Source organism: Apodemus sylvaticus, chromosome 18, assembly GCF_947179515.1.
Source record: "Apodemus sylvaticus chromosome 18, mApoSyl1.1, whole genome shotgun sequence".
NCBI classification, from domain to species: Eukaryota; Metazoa; Chordata; class Mammalia; order Rodentia; family Muridae; genus Apodemus; species Apodemus sylvaticus.
The window spans coordinates 69,606,475-69,623,353 of NC_067489.1; the positions used below are offsets into that span (position 1 = coordinate 69,606,475).

At 50.6% G+C, this 16,879-nt stretch overlaps 1 pseudogene; it reads right to left on the reverse strand.

Moving 5' to 3' along the window:
* Positions 1-1,800: 1,800 nt before the first annotated feature.
* LOC127668514 (olfactory receptor 1361-like) lies at positions 1,801-14,411 on the reverse strand (annotated as a pseudogene).
* Positions 14,412-16,879: the final 2,468 nt, after the last annotated feature.

Consider the following 16,879-nt stretch of genomic DNA (forward strand, 5'->3'; position numbering starts at 1 on the left):
GGATACTCAGCCTCTAGTACTCTGAGGCTGGGGACTGCCCTCTTTCCTCCAGCCTGGGCTCACTGAGGGCTGTGTTTACAGCTGAAGTCACCAGAGGCCCCAGCTGCAGAACATAGCAGGAAGTGATCTTTGGTATGTGGATAGTGTATGTGCGTTACACGTGCATATGTATGATTGTGCTTGCCTATGTGTGAGAGGTTAACGGTGGGCATCTTTTATTGTTTTCTGCTCTGCTTTTCTGACTAGAACCGGAGTCCATTAATTTGGGGAGACTGGCTGGGCAGGGAGCCCTGGATCTGCCTGTCCCCATTCCTCCAGCCACGCCCTGCTGTGCTGCACTTTTACAGTGTATCTGGGACTCTGACTCGGGCTCTCTTGCTCGTGTGGCAAGCGCTTTACTCGCTCTGCCATCCCCAACACACGCCAAAGCTTCCGGTGGCCGGAGGTGGGAATGAACAAAAAGGAACCAGCATCAGCAGGCCAGAGTCGCTTCCTGTCCAGATCCCATGCCCAAAGCCTTCCCTGTCCAGCCTCTGTGATTCGGACCTCAGTTTCTCTCCCAGTAAAGTGGTCACAGAATACACAGTTTAATGGGTGGAGGAAGGATGTGGGGTCAAAGGGCAGCAGTAACGGACGCTGCTGCCCTGGGCTGCAAGTGAGGCAGGAAACAGCCAGGCTAGTTTTCCATCCTGCTTTCCCACTGGACAGGCACAGCTGGGAACCAGAGCTGGATGGAGGTCCCTGGGGGTCGTGGGGACAGTGGTTGGTTCAGGAGGGTCCTGACTCTGGCTTCCTGCAGTCAAGGGAAGTCCATCAGCAGCAGCAGGAGTGACTGCCCTGCAGTGCTATCCCTGCCTTCTTCTCTAGACCCCTGGGACCTGGTATTCCACACCTGGCCGTCACAGAGCATCCTAAGATTTCACTGAGGCCTCAGAGACGGTGGCCTGCCGCCAGGCACACTGGTGAACTCCTGTCATCCCAGCACCAGCATCCAGACAGGAGGATGACTTGTGGGCCAGCCTGAGCTACATATCTGGATCATATGTCAAAAGCCATACCTCTACCACAGCTCAGTGAGTACTGCTCACCAGGAAGCGTGAGAGCCCGAGGTCTAGCCCAAGGACCCCAAAGATGGAAGGAAAGAAGCAACTCCTGAGAACTGTCCTCCAGTCTTCATGCCTGCACCCCACAAACACAAAGCAGACAATAAAACCAGAGCCACCTGTACTTCTACCCAAGTCGCTCCTCGCAGTTTCCTTGAGAAAAAAAAACTTGAAAAATATAGAAGCAAAACCAAAACGAAAACCAACTTTAAAAAGTCCTGGGCTGGGGGGACTGGCTCACTGGGTAAGAAAACTTACAGCACAACATGATGGTCTGAGTTCAAATCCCCAGCACTCATTAAAAAAAAAAAAAAAAAAAAAAAAAAAAAACCATTGGGATGCACATGTACTGCCACTAGGACTTACTGCTGCCAGGCCAGGTCCAACACACACACACACACACACACACACACACACACTCACACACATACACAAGAAAAATCCATCAAGAAGCAAGACAAACTGTCACCATTTTGGTCACAGAGCTGGTTGGGGACTGCAGGAATCTTCTCTTTTGAGCCCTAGGCTCCCTTGGGAGATTAAGCTAGACCAACCACTCACAATTAGTGAAAAATGGAGCCACACAATTGTTTTTCCCTTTCCCCCTTTCCCACGCCAAGCCCTTCATGAAGGTCCAGCCTGAGGCGGCAGAAGAAATCAGCACAGAGAGTGCAGAACGGCCAGGAAGCAACCACACTTAGCTCGGGCTCCCGCGTACAGCTCGGGCTCCCGGGTACAGCTCGGGCTCCCGCGTACAGCTCGGGCTCCCGGGTACAGCTCGGGCTCCCGCGTACAGCTCGGGCTCCCGGGTACAGCTCGGGCTCCCGCGTACAGCTCGGGCTCCCGGGTACAGCTCGGGCTCCCGCGTACAGCTCGGGCTCCCGCGTACAGCTCGGGCTCCCGGGTACAGCTCGGGCTCCCGCGTACAGCTCGGGCTCCCGGGTACAGCTCGGGCTCCCGCGTACAGCTCGGGCTCCCGGGTACAGCTCGGGCTCCCGGGTACAGCACGGGCTCCCGGGTACAGCACGGGCTCCCGGGTACAGCTCGGGCTCCCGGGTACAGCTCGGGCTCCCGGGTACAGCTCGGGCTCCCGGGTACAGCTCGGGCTCCCGCCTACAGCTCGGGCTCCCGCGTACAGCTCTGGCTCCTGCGTACAGCTCGGGCTTTACGTGTTCGCTCTGGTCCTCGGCGTGTCTTGTCCACCTGCCTGCCCAGCACCATGGATGGTATTCTGCTTTTCTTTTTTCTTTTTCTTTTTGGTTTTTTGGATTTGTTTTTTTTTTTTTTCGAGACAGGGTTTCTCTGTGTAGCCCTGGCTGTCCTGGAACTCACTCTGTAGACCAAGCTGGCCTCGAACTCAGAAATCCACCTGCCTCTGCCTCCCAGAGTGCTGAGATTACAGGCGCACAGCCACCACCGCCTGGCGGTATTCTGTTTTTCTAGCCTCAGCATCTGCATCTTTTTCGTGATGGCCACCATGGTTTCTGTGGGGTGTGGGCACAGGGCTGAGTGAGCAGTCCGGGGTGGCGGCCCTTCAGAGGCCCCGCGCACCCTCCCTCCTGCAGGGGAGTCTTGGAGGAGGCCCAAGTCTGCTGCAGGGCCAGCTGACATTCGTTTGCACAAGGGAGGACTTGGCTAATTCACCAGCCTGCAGCCTGAGGCTTATTGGGGTGTAGGCTTTTAAAGGAAAAAAAGTCAGGTCATGCCGGGCGGTGGCGCACGCCTGTAATCCCAGCACTCTGGGAGGCAGAGGCAGGCGGATTTCTGAGTTCGAGGCCAGCCTGGTCTACAGAGTGAGTTCCAGGACAGCCAGGGCTACACAGAGAAACCCTGTCTCTAAAAAACCAAAATCAAAAAAACAAAAAACAAAACAAACAAACAAACAAACAAAAAAAGCCAGGTCAGGTTCCAGTTATAACCTAGTGACCCAGGTATAGGACCCACTCGGGACTGTGGCAGCAGGTCTCTGAAGACCCCTGTGGCCGGGCCAGGGTGGGGTTTGTGCCTGGCAGCCTTAGCTTCCCTGGCTCCAGGGAAGATCCCGGTCAGTGTCCTTGGCCTGCTGGGTCCTGTGGGTGGGTATCAGGGCCAGCGTCTTCACTGGGTCTGTGCCAACACCTTTGCGCCTCCCTCACTCCTTCCTCCACCATCTCTCTTCTATACCTCTGGCTCTTTTCCATCGTTATGTCTCCTGTCTCCAGGGTTTCTCTCACATGCAGCTAACCACATTGAGAAGCCTGGTCCATCGGCTGCCATGGGTAATCTCATGCAAAATTACAGCTCTTGGCAGACTGGGGGCTCCTGACACCTTTTTTTAGACCCCATACTGTCTTCCTTGTTCAGAGACTGATGTGACTCTCTACTACCTATAAAACCAGAAAATGGCCTCAAACTCCTATACCCCCGCCCCTGCCACATCCCTGGAAAGCCTACCTAATGACTATAGGCTCAGCAGCAAGACCTTCTCGTCCAGGTTCTAGGCCTAGCTCAGACTTTATAAGTCCTTTCTCTAATCCTTCCCTAATCTGGTTTGTGTCCTTACTGTGTAAATTCAACTTCCCTTTGTGACAGAAGCAGCCTGGATTAAATGTATCTCTCACAGTGTCAGTGATTAAAAACACACAGGCAGCCAAGTCAAGCCACTGGCATACCACACCAGTCACCAGCCTAACCAGAGGTACACAGTTTCACTTTGTTTGGGATAGGATCATCCAGTGTAGCCCAGGCTAGTTTGGAACTGAAGACTCTTCCACCTCAGGCCAGCAGAGTGCCTGGGTCACAGACTTCACACAGGGCTGCATTTCACTGAGGTTTTGTGCAGTGCTGGGTGTGAGACTCAGCCCCTTGTCACCTTCTCGGTAAGTGTGCTTCTGCCCTCTGGTGGCCTCACTGGGAGGCTCCAGGCAGGAGAGCAGGCGGGCTACCTGCCTCACGGCTATTTACCCCTTCTCTAACATAGGAAACTGAGGCCCAAGGAAGCTCTCGTAGTTTAGAGAGCTACAAAACAGGCAGAGCCGTAGACTCCGCAGTACCATTGGGTGATTAATAATAATTACAGTGAACACTGATTGCACCTGCGGCTCTCTGCCAAGTGCCTTCAGTTGAATCTCACTTGGTTTTACAATTCTCCCGAGTACAGGTACTGTGTTTTTCTTAAAAAAAAAAATAAAAAGATTTACTTAGTTTTATTTATTTATTTATTTATTTATTTAGTTAGTTAGTTAGTTAGTTAGTTAGTTAGTTAGTTTTTTTGAGTCAGGGTTTCTCTGTAGTCCTGGCTGTCCTGGAACTCACTCTGTAGACCAGGCTGGCCTCGAATTCAGAAATCCGCCTGCCTCTGCCTCCCAAGTGCTGGGATTACAGGCATGTGCCACCATGCCCGGTGTGTGAGTTGGTATACCATATGCATTCAGCATCCTTGGAGACCAGAAGAGGGCGTCAGACCTCCTAGAACTGAAATGACTAGTGTGTGAGCCACCCAGTGTGAGCGGTGGGAACCGAACCCAGGTTCTCTGCAGTATCCGCCAATGCTCCTCATAGCTAGTAACTTATGCTATGTCTGACCTGGGAGTCACATGGCCTCTGGAGTCTACACACTAAGCCATTACCCAAGCCATGGATAGCCTCTTCTGGTTCAGGGCTATCTCAGACTAATCTCAGGGGTCAGCCAGTGCCCAAGAGGGTGACATTGCTGCTATCAGTGGACCGTTTATTTATGACACTGAAATGTCCCAGGGGTGTGGAAGCCTGGGCCTCTAAGGATGTTTGCCTGTGGAGTGTAGCGTCCCCTATGGTGCAGGGCATTTGTCTATGGTGTAGAGCCTCCCCCTGCGGAGCAGAGGGCAGACTTGTTTGGTTTCTGTAGAGATAATAATGTTCCTCTTGGACCTGAGGGAAGAGTGGGGATGCTTGCTTTCAACTTTTACACTGGAATTTATTCTTTCCAATGCTAATAAGCCCATATAAAACCACACAACCCATGATTACAAGTGGTGTGCCTAGATTGGGCGGATCTAGCACTGTCCTAGCGTATTCCACAGTTATAAGGCCCTTTGCTACCTGCCGTCTCTCCTGGCCCTGCCGGTCCGCTCCACCACTTCCTTCTCCTCCTCTTCCGTGGTCTCTCCTTCCCCTCTTCCCCTCTTCTTCCCGCCTGCCCCCCTCTCACAGACCTCCCTCCCACCTTTCTCCCCACTGTCCAGTCACAGGCTCTAGCCTTTACTGACCGGTTAGAATGCAGAGAAGTGACATCATTTGAGTATGTGATGGCTCATGGGGGGGGGGGGGTGGCCAGCCTGAGACAGAACAAATTCTAGGTGAAGAAAAGCTTAAGTCCAGGCATGGTGCCACACACTGTTGATCCCAGGAGACAGGCATGCAGAGTTCAAGGTCAATCTATAAAGCAAGATCCAGGTCAGCCAATCTTAGGTAGTGAAGGAGTTAGAAAAGAGGAATTTAGTGATAATGTAATAGAACAAGGGGGCCATGTTCCAGCTCCTGCAAGTAGCAGAACTCAGCAACTTCAGCCATGTGTCTCTGGAACTCCTGGGACTATTGATGCTGGTTAGCTGGAGCTAAGAAATTAGTGGTGATTAAAAAGAGACCAGCATCACTGAGGTGAAATCTTCTGGCAAGTGGTTTCTGAGAGCACAAGGAAGCTGTGTTCTAGAGATAGCCAAGGATGTACCTCATGCTGCAGCTGTACTTGGTAATGTGTAAGAGTCACCCAGGTGGTACTGGTTTTGAAGACATGAAAGGGTCATGAAGAACAGCTGAGGCTTGGCACAGTGAGAGGCCATGGGAGGCCATTGGTGAAGGTGCCGCCCCAGATGCAGTTGACAGCCCGGGACTGAAGGGGTCATGCAAAGGTGTTGAGGCTTGGCACCACAAAGAGAGCCTATGAGAGGCGATTGATGAAGCCTAGTTGCAGTGGAAGACCCCAGCATTATTGGAGATGCCAGTACCATGGCAGTGCATCAACCTGAGCTTAGAGAGCTACAGAGGGCAGAGCTGGAGAAGTGACGCCAGCCCTTTTGGAGGAGCCCAGAACATTGGAGCAAGAAACTATAACATTGAAGTTGCCTTGGAGGCCCCACGATGTTCGAGATGCCGGAGCCGTGGCTGTCTGCTGAGGAAATCTGCTGACAGGGAGTGGAACCAGCCCAGGAGAAAGAAGTCTGTTGCAGTCAACAAAGACGGAAAAGGAGTTGGAGATCTGAAGACTGCTTTGCCATCAGCCATGGATACAGAGTTTGGAGTTGGCCCAGCTGGATTCCTGTCTTGCTTTGGGGATTACAGTTGAAGGACTGGAAGAATCTGGGAAGAGTCCTTGAAGTTTGGACTTTTAACACTGTTGAGACTGCTATAGACTACGGGGACTTTTGAAGTTGGACTAAATGTATTTTGCATTATGCTATGTTTAAGTACAGCCCCCATAGACTCAAGAGTGAACAATCCTATGTGGCCAGGGAGTGGAATGTGATGGTTTGTATACGCTTGGCCTAGGGAGTGGCACTATTAGGAAGTGTGGCCCTGTTGAGTATCACTCAGGAGTAAGTGTGTCACTGTGGGTATGGGCTTAAGACCCTCACTCTAGCTGCCTGGAAGTCAGTCTTCCATGGGCAACCTTCAGATGAAGATGTAGAACTCTCAGCTCCTCCTGCACCATGCCTGCCTGGACGCTGCCATGTTCCCACCTTGATGATAATGGACTGAACTTCTGAACCTGTAAGCTAGACCCAAATATTGTCCTTTATAAGATTTGCCTTGGCCATGGTGTTTGTTCACAGCAGTAAAATCCTAACTAAGACACCGTCTTAAGTCTGAGTCGCTTTGCTTCTATAGCTGATGTGTCTTCTGAGTTGTTCTAAGGTCAGAAGCTGCATTCTCGGCAGGAACTGTGAGGCTCTGACTTTCAGCCTTCTAGTTGAAGGCTCTGGAAGAAAAAGAGACACTTTTAATTTTAATCTTTATTTCTTAGTTCTTTCTAAAAAGTTTCCTATGAAAGTTCTCTAAGAAAAGGGTTTGGCGTTGTCTTCAGCACTGATACATCTTTCTGAGTGCATGGTAAAAGGTTCACAAGTTTATACATAAATTCAAATCACAAACTGATTAAGAAGTTTACAACAGAGACTGTTTACATGCATATCCATTAGGAGTAATTATCTGGCTATGCGTTCATCTTCTGTCCCTAACTCAGGTTCAGGGAGAGTTAAAAACCGAAGCCTCTCTGACTATGTTGTCCTTGAAGTTTTGTATAGATCAACCCAGTCGATATTTTATCTTCTGTCCTTGCACCTATAGTAGTAACTCATCATCAGTTCCCTTTTTATGACTTTTGGGTAATTGTTTTACAACCTCTGGGAATGTGCTCTAAGTCGTGGATGTCTGGTTGCTGTCTCAGAAGCAATTAACTCCTGACACTTGAAGACTGGCTGAGTTATCATTGCAGTTTTGATTATCAGAGAGGACGTAATAGCAGTCCCATTGTAAAAGAGCATAATAGTTACTAATATAATTTTAGGAGTTCTTATGGGATCATCATTAAGAACTAAGAAATCATCTTTTGTCTGTAAAGTCTCACTCCAAGATCATAAGCACAATAAGCGTATTTTCCCTGCTCTGCAGAGATCTGCTCAAAGGGTGGACTAAGACCTAGTGATTGTCACATACATTTAATAATAACAGGAAAAGCATATTAATGGCAGGAATCTTTCCTCAAATGAAATTCTCCTTGGCCTTGCCTAGAGAAGCAAACCTGTCACTAACTTTGACAGTCCATGGTAGAGCCATCTCAGGAGGATCACCTGCCAGTTTTTAGCTTCTCCTCGATGTGCCTTGATGGCTCCTGGCACAGTTTAACCTCTGACCTCTGACCACCGGAGTCTGCGCATGAGCTGCTGCTCACTGGGAGTAAGATCTCCTTGGTCAAGGCCGAGAGCAGCATTCGGTCATGGCAAGAGGTGCTGTCATAGCTGCCTGAGTGCAAAGGTAGCCCCTTCAGTCCCTCCTGATCTCTCCAGCTCCAGCCGGCTCTGTGCTGTGTGGAGCTGGACGGGGAACAGGACTGTTGGTTTCTGCAGCTCCAGGGTCCTGGGTCCTGGCATCTTGTAAAGGGCACTGTCTTTCCTGGTGGTTCCTTTGGGCTCCTGGACTCTGCAGTGGCCTGCTGTGGTCTCACAGGCCCTGTGTGGAGCAGCTCCTCCCTCTCAGGGCCTGGCTCTCTCCAGGCACAAGTGGGGGAAGCAGCTGGGACTCAGTTTCCCTTTGAGTCTTCCTGAGCAAAGACAACACGAATGTTAGGAGGCCAAAAGAGTCACCTAATTATTGTCTTATTTAGTTTATGTACATGTGTGTCTCTTTGTATGTGTGGATGCCAAGGGAGGCCAGAAATGGGTGTCTGAACCCTTGGGTCTGGAGTGACAGGCATTTGTGACACAGCCTTCTGATGTGTGAAAGAACAGGGATCAGGGCTCGGTAGAGCAGCGAGTGTCCTAACTGCTGAGCCACCACTCCAGCCTCACGTGTCTAATTCCTTTAAAAAAATTATCTCTACTAAAAAAATTACATGTATGTGGGGTGACCACCAGGGAAGACTACTTGGACACTAGTTAAGCCTGTAAAAGTCTTTTTTTTTTTTTTTTTTTTTGGAGACAGGGTTTCTCTGTGTAGCCCTGGCTGTCCTGGAACTCACTCTGTAGACCAGGCTGGCCTTGAACTCAGAAATCCGCCTGCCTCTGCCTCCCAGAGTGCTGGGATGACAGGCGTGCGCCACCACCGCCCGGCTCTGTAGAAAGTCTTTTTTTCACTGCTCGGCAACTCCACCAGATGCTTAGGATCCCAGTGTAACTCTCAGCCTTTCTTACGGTGACCTTTTAAGCACTAAAACCACGTTCTGGGTTACCATGCTTCAGTTAACGGTAACCAGAAGCAGGACAACAGAAGCCAGAAAGCAAGGTTAGCACATTTAGAGACTGTCCCAGAGCTATGGGCTTTGTGGGTTAGGCCTTTGTTTTCATTTCGGAAGGTGGTGCTGTCTATGACTGAGTTTTAGAGCCTGAATGGTCCTCCATCACAGCCACTTGGGCTAAGGTCTGGGCGCTTGTGTTCAAGTCTGGATGAAGTATGTGCAGGTGTGGGTATTTGAGGAGGCCAAAAAGGATGCTGGAGGCCCTGGAGCTGGAGTCACAGGCGGTTGTGAACCATCCAAGTGGGTCCTGGGAACTGAACCTGGCTTCTCGGCAAGAGAGGGCAGAGCGCTCACCCACTGACCTGTTGCTCCTGGTTACTCATCTGTTGTGGAGAGCCCTGGGCTTGTACGTTGATGCTAATTCCACTCCTCAAAGGAGCTGTAGATGAGGAGTTGCCTTGCGAACCTTCTCCCCACCTTATCTTTTCAAATAAAGGCTTGAGCCAATGATTGGGCAGGAGGAAGAGAGAGGAGCTGAGAGTTTGGGGGAGGAGAAACGGATCGACGTGGGGGGGGGGGGTTGGGGTACGAGGGGGTGAGGGGGAGGAGCTACGGAGGACCGACAGAGAAAACATGGATGGGAATAGAGTAGTGCAGTGGGAGATCTGCCCAATCTAGGCTTGTAGCTTGCATTGTCATTGAATGAGATTTCTTTTACTGGGTAATTGGGTTGAAAAACATAGCAACACTCCCAATCCGTGACCTTCATTACTTTCATCTGTTCTTTGTTGCTTCTAGAACAAATTACCTGAGACTGGGTAAGTATTAAAAAAGTGGTTGCCTCCAGCCAGTAAGGTCAAGATTATGCTAGTCAGATCTCTATGACCAAACACGCAGGAAATGACTTTATAAGGAAAACTATTTATTTTGATTCAAACCTCTTGTTGTGGGGGCACGGTTGAACAGTAGTGGCTATGTGTCACCCTGACTCTTCTGTTCCATGTGACACTTCTGTGCTGGAAGTTGTCTGTCTGCCCGAGGGCTGTGTGGGCTGAAGGAATGAGGAGGGACCGCCAGCAGTGTGTGCTAGAGTCTTAGCTGTGTTCTGAAGAAACTCATGTTCTTGAACTTTTTCTTTGACTGTGTTAATTACTGTCCTCATTACTCTGTGATGAGGAGGAGCTCCCCCTGCCCCCGCCTTTGGCTTATGGTTTAAGAGATACAGTCCACACATCATGGAAGGCATGGAGGAGTGTCTCGGTCAGGGGCAGTATAAGCTTTCGGCTGCTACTTATTACATGTAGGCAGGTTAGGAAGCTGAGAGCTTGGGTCAGATGTGGGCGTTGATAAGGCCAGTGCCCATGTCAGGCCTCGTATCCCAAACATGCATAATCTCTCCAAACAGTGCCACCTGGTGGGCACCAAGAATCCAGACATACAAACCTGTAGGGAGCACTACACATGCAAATCACAACAGAATCTGCACCACCAGCCCCCTTCCTTCCAAGAGCGCCACTAGACGCACTGGCACACACGTGTAATCTCAGCTTTGGGGAGCCTACATGAGGGGTGTGGCTGCCGCTGTGTGAGCTGAGGACGTGCTGCCCATTGTAGCTACGAGGGAGAGAACAGCCAGAGGTAGCTGGAAGAGTCCAGACTGAGCCTGGCCATGAGTGTAGGGAAAGGGGTTGTGGGGAGGGCAGAGAGAACCATGAGAGGAAGCAGCAAATGGCTGAGGTAGCGAGGCCAGAGGAGCGGGAGGAGAGGCAACGCCCATGCTTGGGCTGGAGAGGCTGAGGTAGGAACGGGGTCGAAAGTGCAGGCAGGAGCCACAGATACTGAGCGAGACTTGGGACATCAGCAGTCTGAGGCCAGCCTGGGCTGGATAGTGAGTTCCAGACCACTCAAGGGTTTATAACAAGGTGTTTTTTTCCTCTCTCAAGAACAAAGGAAACAAGGGTGTGGGGGTAGAGAGATAGCTCAGTGGTTAAGAACATTTGCTATTTTTCCTAAAGATCTGAGTTTGATTCCTAGCACCCACATCAACCAGCTCACAACTGCCTGTAGCTCTAGAGGGAACATGTGTGTGTGCACGTGTATGCGCGCACAGACACACACAAATAATAAAGATAAATCTTAATTAATCTTATTTCTTTGGGATATTATACACCACGGCGCTCATGTGGAAGTCACAGAACAACTGTGTGAATAGCTTCACTTCTACCACGTGAGTTCTGAGGACCCAATTTAGGTGTCAGGCTTGGTGCCCATGCTCTGACTGCTGAGTCGTGTTGCCAACCATCTTGGTCTTTGTGGAGACCCAGGACAATGCAATGGAGGCTCAACTTAGGCCCAGGGTTGCAGAGCTGTGGTCACTTGGCTCTACCTGTGTGGGCGGAATGTTTTGATGCAAGCTGGGTGGTGGTGGCACATACTTTTAATCTCAGTACTTGAGAGGCAGAGGCAGGTGGATTTCTGTGAGTTCCAGGCCATCCTGGTCTACAAAATGAGTTTCAGGCCAGCTGCTTCGATACAGAGAGACCCTGTCTTGACAAAACCAAAACCAAACCCAAAGAACATCATGGTACATTTCTTGTTTAGATGACGTGGTGTTGGCATCAAGAGTGCAACTTCCAGGCCCTGCTGGAAGGATTCTCTAGATCCTCTTTGTCTTGAGTCTTAGGGTCAGGCTGTGTTATGGATTCCCATTTGGGACTGTGTGCCCCATGACCACGTGTCCACATTTAACCCGTTGTGGGTCTAAGTAGCAGGCTCCATCTGCTGAAGAAAGAAGCCCTCTCTGTGACAGGAGAAAGCTGCAGCTACTAAGAGCTTGCAAATGCCTATTAGCCATCTCCTAGTCCAGCTCATCCGACAGCTAACCAGGACACATCTGTGGTAAAGTTAGTTAATGGGAGGGAAGACATGGCTTAGTGGTTAAGAATGACTACTGCTCTAACAGGTCCAGAGTTCAGATCCCAGCACACACATCTGGCAGCCACAAGCACCTGTAACCCCAGCTCCAAAGGACCTGTGACATCTGTGGATATAACACAGAGAGGGAGGGACAGGGGAGGATAAAACAAATATTTTTAAAAAGAGTTTAATCTATAAGGCTAGTGAGATGGCTCAGTTGGTAGAGGGACTTGCTGCCACACCTGATGACCTGACTTTGGAGGAGAGATTCAGTAGCCACAAGTTATCCTCTGACCTCTACACAGGTGTCCTGACACAGATGCACTCCATACATTCATATACATACTAAATACATACATATAAGAAATATGAAAGATTAATTTATAAATTAGGCACAACAGTACCCTAATAACACAATAACTAGTAACAAAGTTATGGGAACATGGTCTCTTCCCTCTTTCTCTCTCTTTCCCAACCTCTCTCCTTCTACCCTGTCTCTCCAAGGTCTTACTCTGTAGTCCAGGCTAGCCTTAAAATCCACAGTCTCCCACCCTAGCCCCCAGTGCTAGGACAACGTGACAGACACCATGCTTAGCTTCCAATCATGTTACCACATTGTTTGTGCCCATCTCGGGGTATCAGGAGATGATGGGATGCTTATGTGATCATAGGAGCCAATGATACAGGCACTGAGACGGGACATCGGGATGCTACCTGAACATAAGCCTACAACACCGTAAGCTTGAAACAGAGATGGTTTAGTCACGTGAACTGCTGCTCCCATCCTGGGAGGGATGGAGTTGCCCAGCATAAGGTATCATCTGGGGAGAATGCCCCATGACTGGGAACTTGGGTGCTAGAGAGATGGCTCCATGCTTAAGGACACCTGCTGCATTTGCAGAAAACCCAGCTTCAGTCCCTGAGCCTACATGGAGGCGCACAACCATACGTAACTCCAGATACAGGGGATACAGCACCCTCTTCTGGTCTCCATGGGTACTGCACCTACATGTGTGCCTGGCCACTGTAGTCACTGGAAACTGTGGCCAATGAGTGGTGGCCAGGTCATAGGACTAGACTGGATAATTGATTCTGCCCTGAGAATGGGGGGATGGCTCAGTGCAGAAGAACATTTACTGCTCTTACAGAGGACAAGAGGTCCAGCACTGATACCAAACAGATCACAACTGCTTGTAACTTCAGCTCCAGGGGATCTGACGCCCTCTTCTGGCCCTCTAGGGCACTACACTCACATGTACACGCCAAAAGTACAGGCCACTTGCCGGGCGGTGGTGGCGCACGCCTGTAATCCCAGCACTCTGGGAGGCAGAGGCAGGCGGATTTCTGAGTTCGAGGCTGGCCTGGTGTACAGAGTGAGTTCCAGGACAGCCAGGGCTATACAGAGAAACCCTGTCTAAAACCAAATCCAAAAACACATGATCTCTCTCTCACACACACACATTCACACATATACAACAAATCTAAAGCAAACAACTGTTTTGTAAACAACTTTGGAAGAATAAGATAATTGATGAGTTGAAGCCATGTGAATGTCTGGGCATCACTTCTGCCCTTCTGAACTCCCAGCCCTGGGCCACCTAACAAGAACTGACATCGTTTGGACAAGGGTCCCCAGGGCACCTTCTATGTCCCTGTTCCTCAGGGTATAGATGAAGGGGTTCAGCATGGAGGTGACTGCAGCATACATCACTGCAGCTGTAGTGTCCTTCTGGGCTGTGTGGGAGGATGTGAGGCCCCATCAATGTCCCATAGAAGAGGGACACCACGGAGAGGTGGGAGCCATAGGCCGACAACGCTTTCCATTTCCCTCCTTTAGATGGGGTCCTCAGCACTGCTGTGAAGATGCGTACGTAGGAGGTCAAGATGCCCACGATGCCCATGAAGGGAGTGATGATGGGCAGGCAATGTGCCCACGGTGTACACCATGGCATCGCTGAGAGAGGCGTCGGAACGGCCAGCTTCAGAAGCGGGCTAAGGTGACAGAAGAAGTGGGGGACCTGGTTGTGGGCACAGAATGAGAGGCAGAAGGACTGTGTGGGTCAGGGCACAGTGACCAGAAAGCCACAGAGCCACACACTGTGTGATCACACACACCCGGGGTGTGATCGAGGTTGTGTAATGTAGAGGGTGACAGGTGGCCACAGAGCAGCCGTAGGCCATGGCATCGGCAGGAAGCTCTCGATGCCGGCAAACCAGATGAAGAAGACCCAGAGGCAACCAGAGGAAGAGAGGCCTTTGTGTCCTGACACATGGTTGGCCAGCGTCTTGGGGATAGCGGTAGAGGGGAAGCAGACATCTACAACGGCCAGGCTGGCCGGGAAAAAGTCCATTGGGGTCCAGCCTGGGGTCAGCAGCAATGACCAGGATGACGAGCAGGCTCCCTCGGCCTGTGAATAGGCAGAGAATCACTGCTGCTGTCTGGGGGTCTGTGACAAGCCTGGCAACAGGACACCTCCTTCCATGGCTGTCCTAGAATAACGGGAAGAGCAGAAGAATCTGTGTATGATGGTAACTGAGACTGAGTTCTGTCCTTCAGTCGGGGTGTGTGTGTGTGTGTGTGTGTGTTTTCCTTCCCCCCCCCCCCCCCTCAGGCACCCAGCAAGCAGCCTTGCTCCTTTCTCTTGAAGTAAGACTCTCTTCCCTGAGCCCATCACTGGTTGATTCTAGGCAAGGGCTCAAGATCTCTCAACCTCACCCCAGCCCCTCCTTGGGGGATTCTAGGCAGCGGAAACTTGAGCCTCTCAAGGCGTGCACAGCAGGAAAGACTTATCAGTTCCAGAGTCAGTCCCTGCCTTGTGCCTGGGGCAGAGGAAGAGAGAGAAGGAGGCGCCAACACCCACTGTAATAACTCTTCCACTAGGTCCTGTCCCCTCCAGGTGCCACTATTTCCCTAGTGACACAGGCTGATGACCCTGTGTTTTAGTTTTTTGAGACATGGTCTCACTATGTAGTTTAGACTGGTCTTGACATCAAAGAACTTGGGACTATAGGCCCATGCCACCATGCCCTTCCCTAGTCTCTTCATTTGTGTGCACGTGAATACACAGTGCTGGGACCGGAACAGGCCTTCCTGTCCACAGGAGAAGCACAAACGCTTAGCTGCCGAGCCGTCCTCCAGCCCAGGGACCCAGGCTCTAACACGTGGGCCTCTGCAGGGAGCTCCAGATCCAGGCTATAATGGACAATGAGTGTTGTAACGCAACAGACCGGTCCCTCAGGGTCTGAGCTTAGGCACGCAACCCCTCAGCACACAGCTTGACGAAAGACTGATGCAAAAGGTTTATTGTTGCACATACGTGGGGTCACTCATCCTCACCAGGAGAGTTTGCCCTGAACACAGACAGCAGACATCCACGTACGTACCCTTGTGGGTACGTGGCCACACAGGCAGAGTCAACCCTGAACACAGAAACCATGCATCTTTTATACCCTGTTTGCAAGGGGGGGAGTTACTATGAGTAATATATTTTTAAATTTACAGGTCAAGAGGGACTTTTGCAATAAGATTATTGACAGTTTGTGGCCTTCCCTGGGAGCCAGTAGCAGGAGGGGCAGGGGGGTGATTCAGAGAACTGTTACTTTTATTGTGTCTTGTCTTGGTCAGAATGGTCAGAACAGCTTGGTTACTTTGTACGTTAAGACTTGGTTTATGTTCTCAGAAACCTCTGCTCTCTAGCTACGGAAGGCCAGGAGCCTGTCAGCTCCTCAGCCGGGCTGCATTTCCTAAAGGGGAAGTTGTAGACTAAACTTTCAGCAGCTCCTCACGGAGGGACGCTGTCACTGGGAAGGAGCCTTGCTCTCCAAATGATGTCATATCATTTTCTCCTGTCTCTTTTTCTTTTCTTTCCTTTCCTTTCCTTTCCTTTCCTTTCCTTTCCTTTCCTTTCCTTTCCTTTCCTTTCCTTTCCTTTCCTTTTCTTTTCTTTTTGACAGAAGTCCACCTGTAGCCCAGGTGGGACTTGCTTGATTTGTCGAAGCTGACCTTGAACTTCAATCCTCCTGCCTCCACTCCAGTGCTTGGATGATAGGTGTTCATTTATACACCCTGCTCATCATTCCCTGGATGTGTGACCAGAAGTAGGCTACTTAAGGAGATCCAGGCTGGCAAGATGGCTCAGTGGGTAAGGGAGCCTGCTTCCAAGTCTAACAACCTGAGTTCGATCCCAGGTCCCATATGGTGGAGGGAGAGAACAGAATTCTACAAATTTTCCTCTGATCTCCATACCATCACACAGACACACACAGGCACACACACACACACACACACACACACACACACACACAGAAGGGGGACAGAAATACAGATACAGATGATCACACAGACACATACACAGAGAGAGACAGACACAAAGAGAGGGAGGAGGGGGGGGAGGGGGAGGGAAGGGTAGAGAGGGGGAGGGGTGCTCTGTAGATGGATGTGGGCAGAAGCACACCACGCAAAAACAGCTTTCCCTCCACTAACTTGTCCTGAGTTTGTATAATGAATACAATTTGTCATCCAGCCACTTTTGTTTGCTATTTTGAGACAAGGTCTCTATGTAGCTCTGGCATTCCTGGAATTTGCTATGTATACCAAGCCTTGAACTCACAGAGATCTGCTTCCCCTTACCTCGGGGTGCTGGGATCAAAGGTGTGCGCCAGTACTAAACCTGGCCAAGCTGGAGTTATCCATACTGTTTGGATGGCTAAAAATCAAACACACACACACTCTCCCTCTCCCTCCCTCCCTCCCTCCCTCCCTCCCCTCCCCCACTATTCCACTCTTAAGCCCGAGTTGGTTTGTACATCTCAGACCCTAACCCCATCCTCTGCTCAAGGGCTCTGTTCCTGGAACCCAAGGCCCTTCACCCTTAACTCCTCTTAGGTGTCCTGACCCTTGCTGGGCTTGTTCAGGTCCCTACAGGTGACATCAAGCCTGATTCTGGGTCCC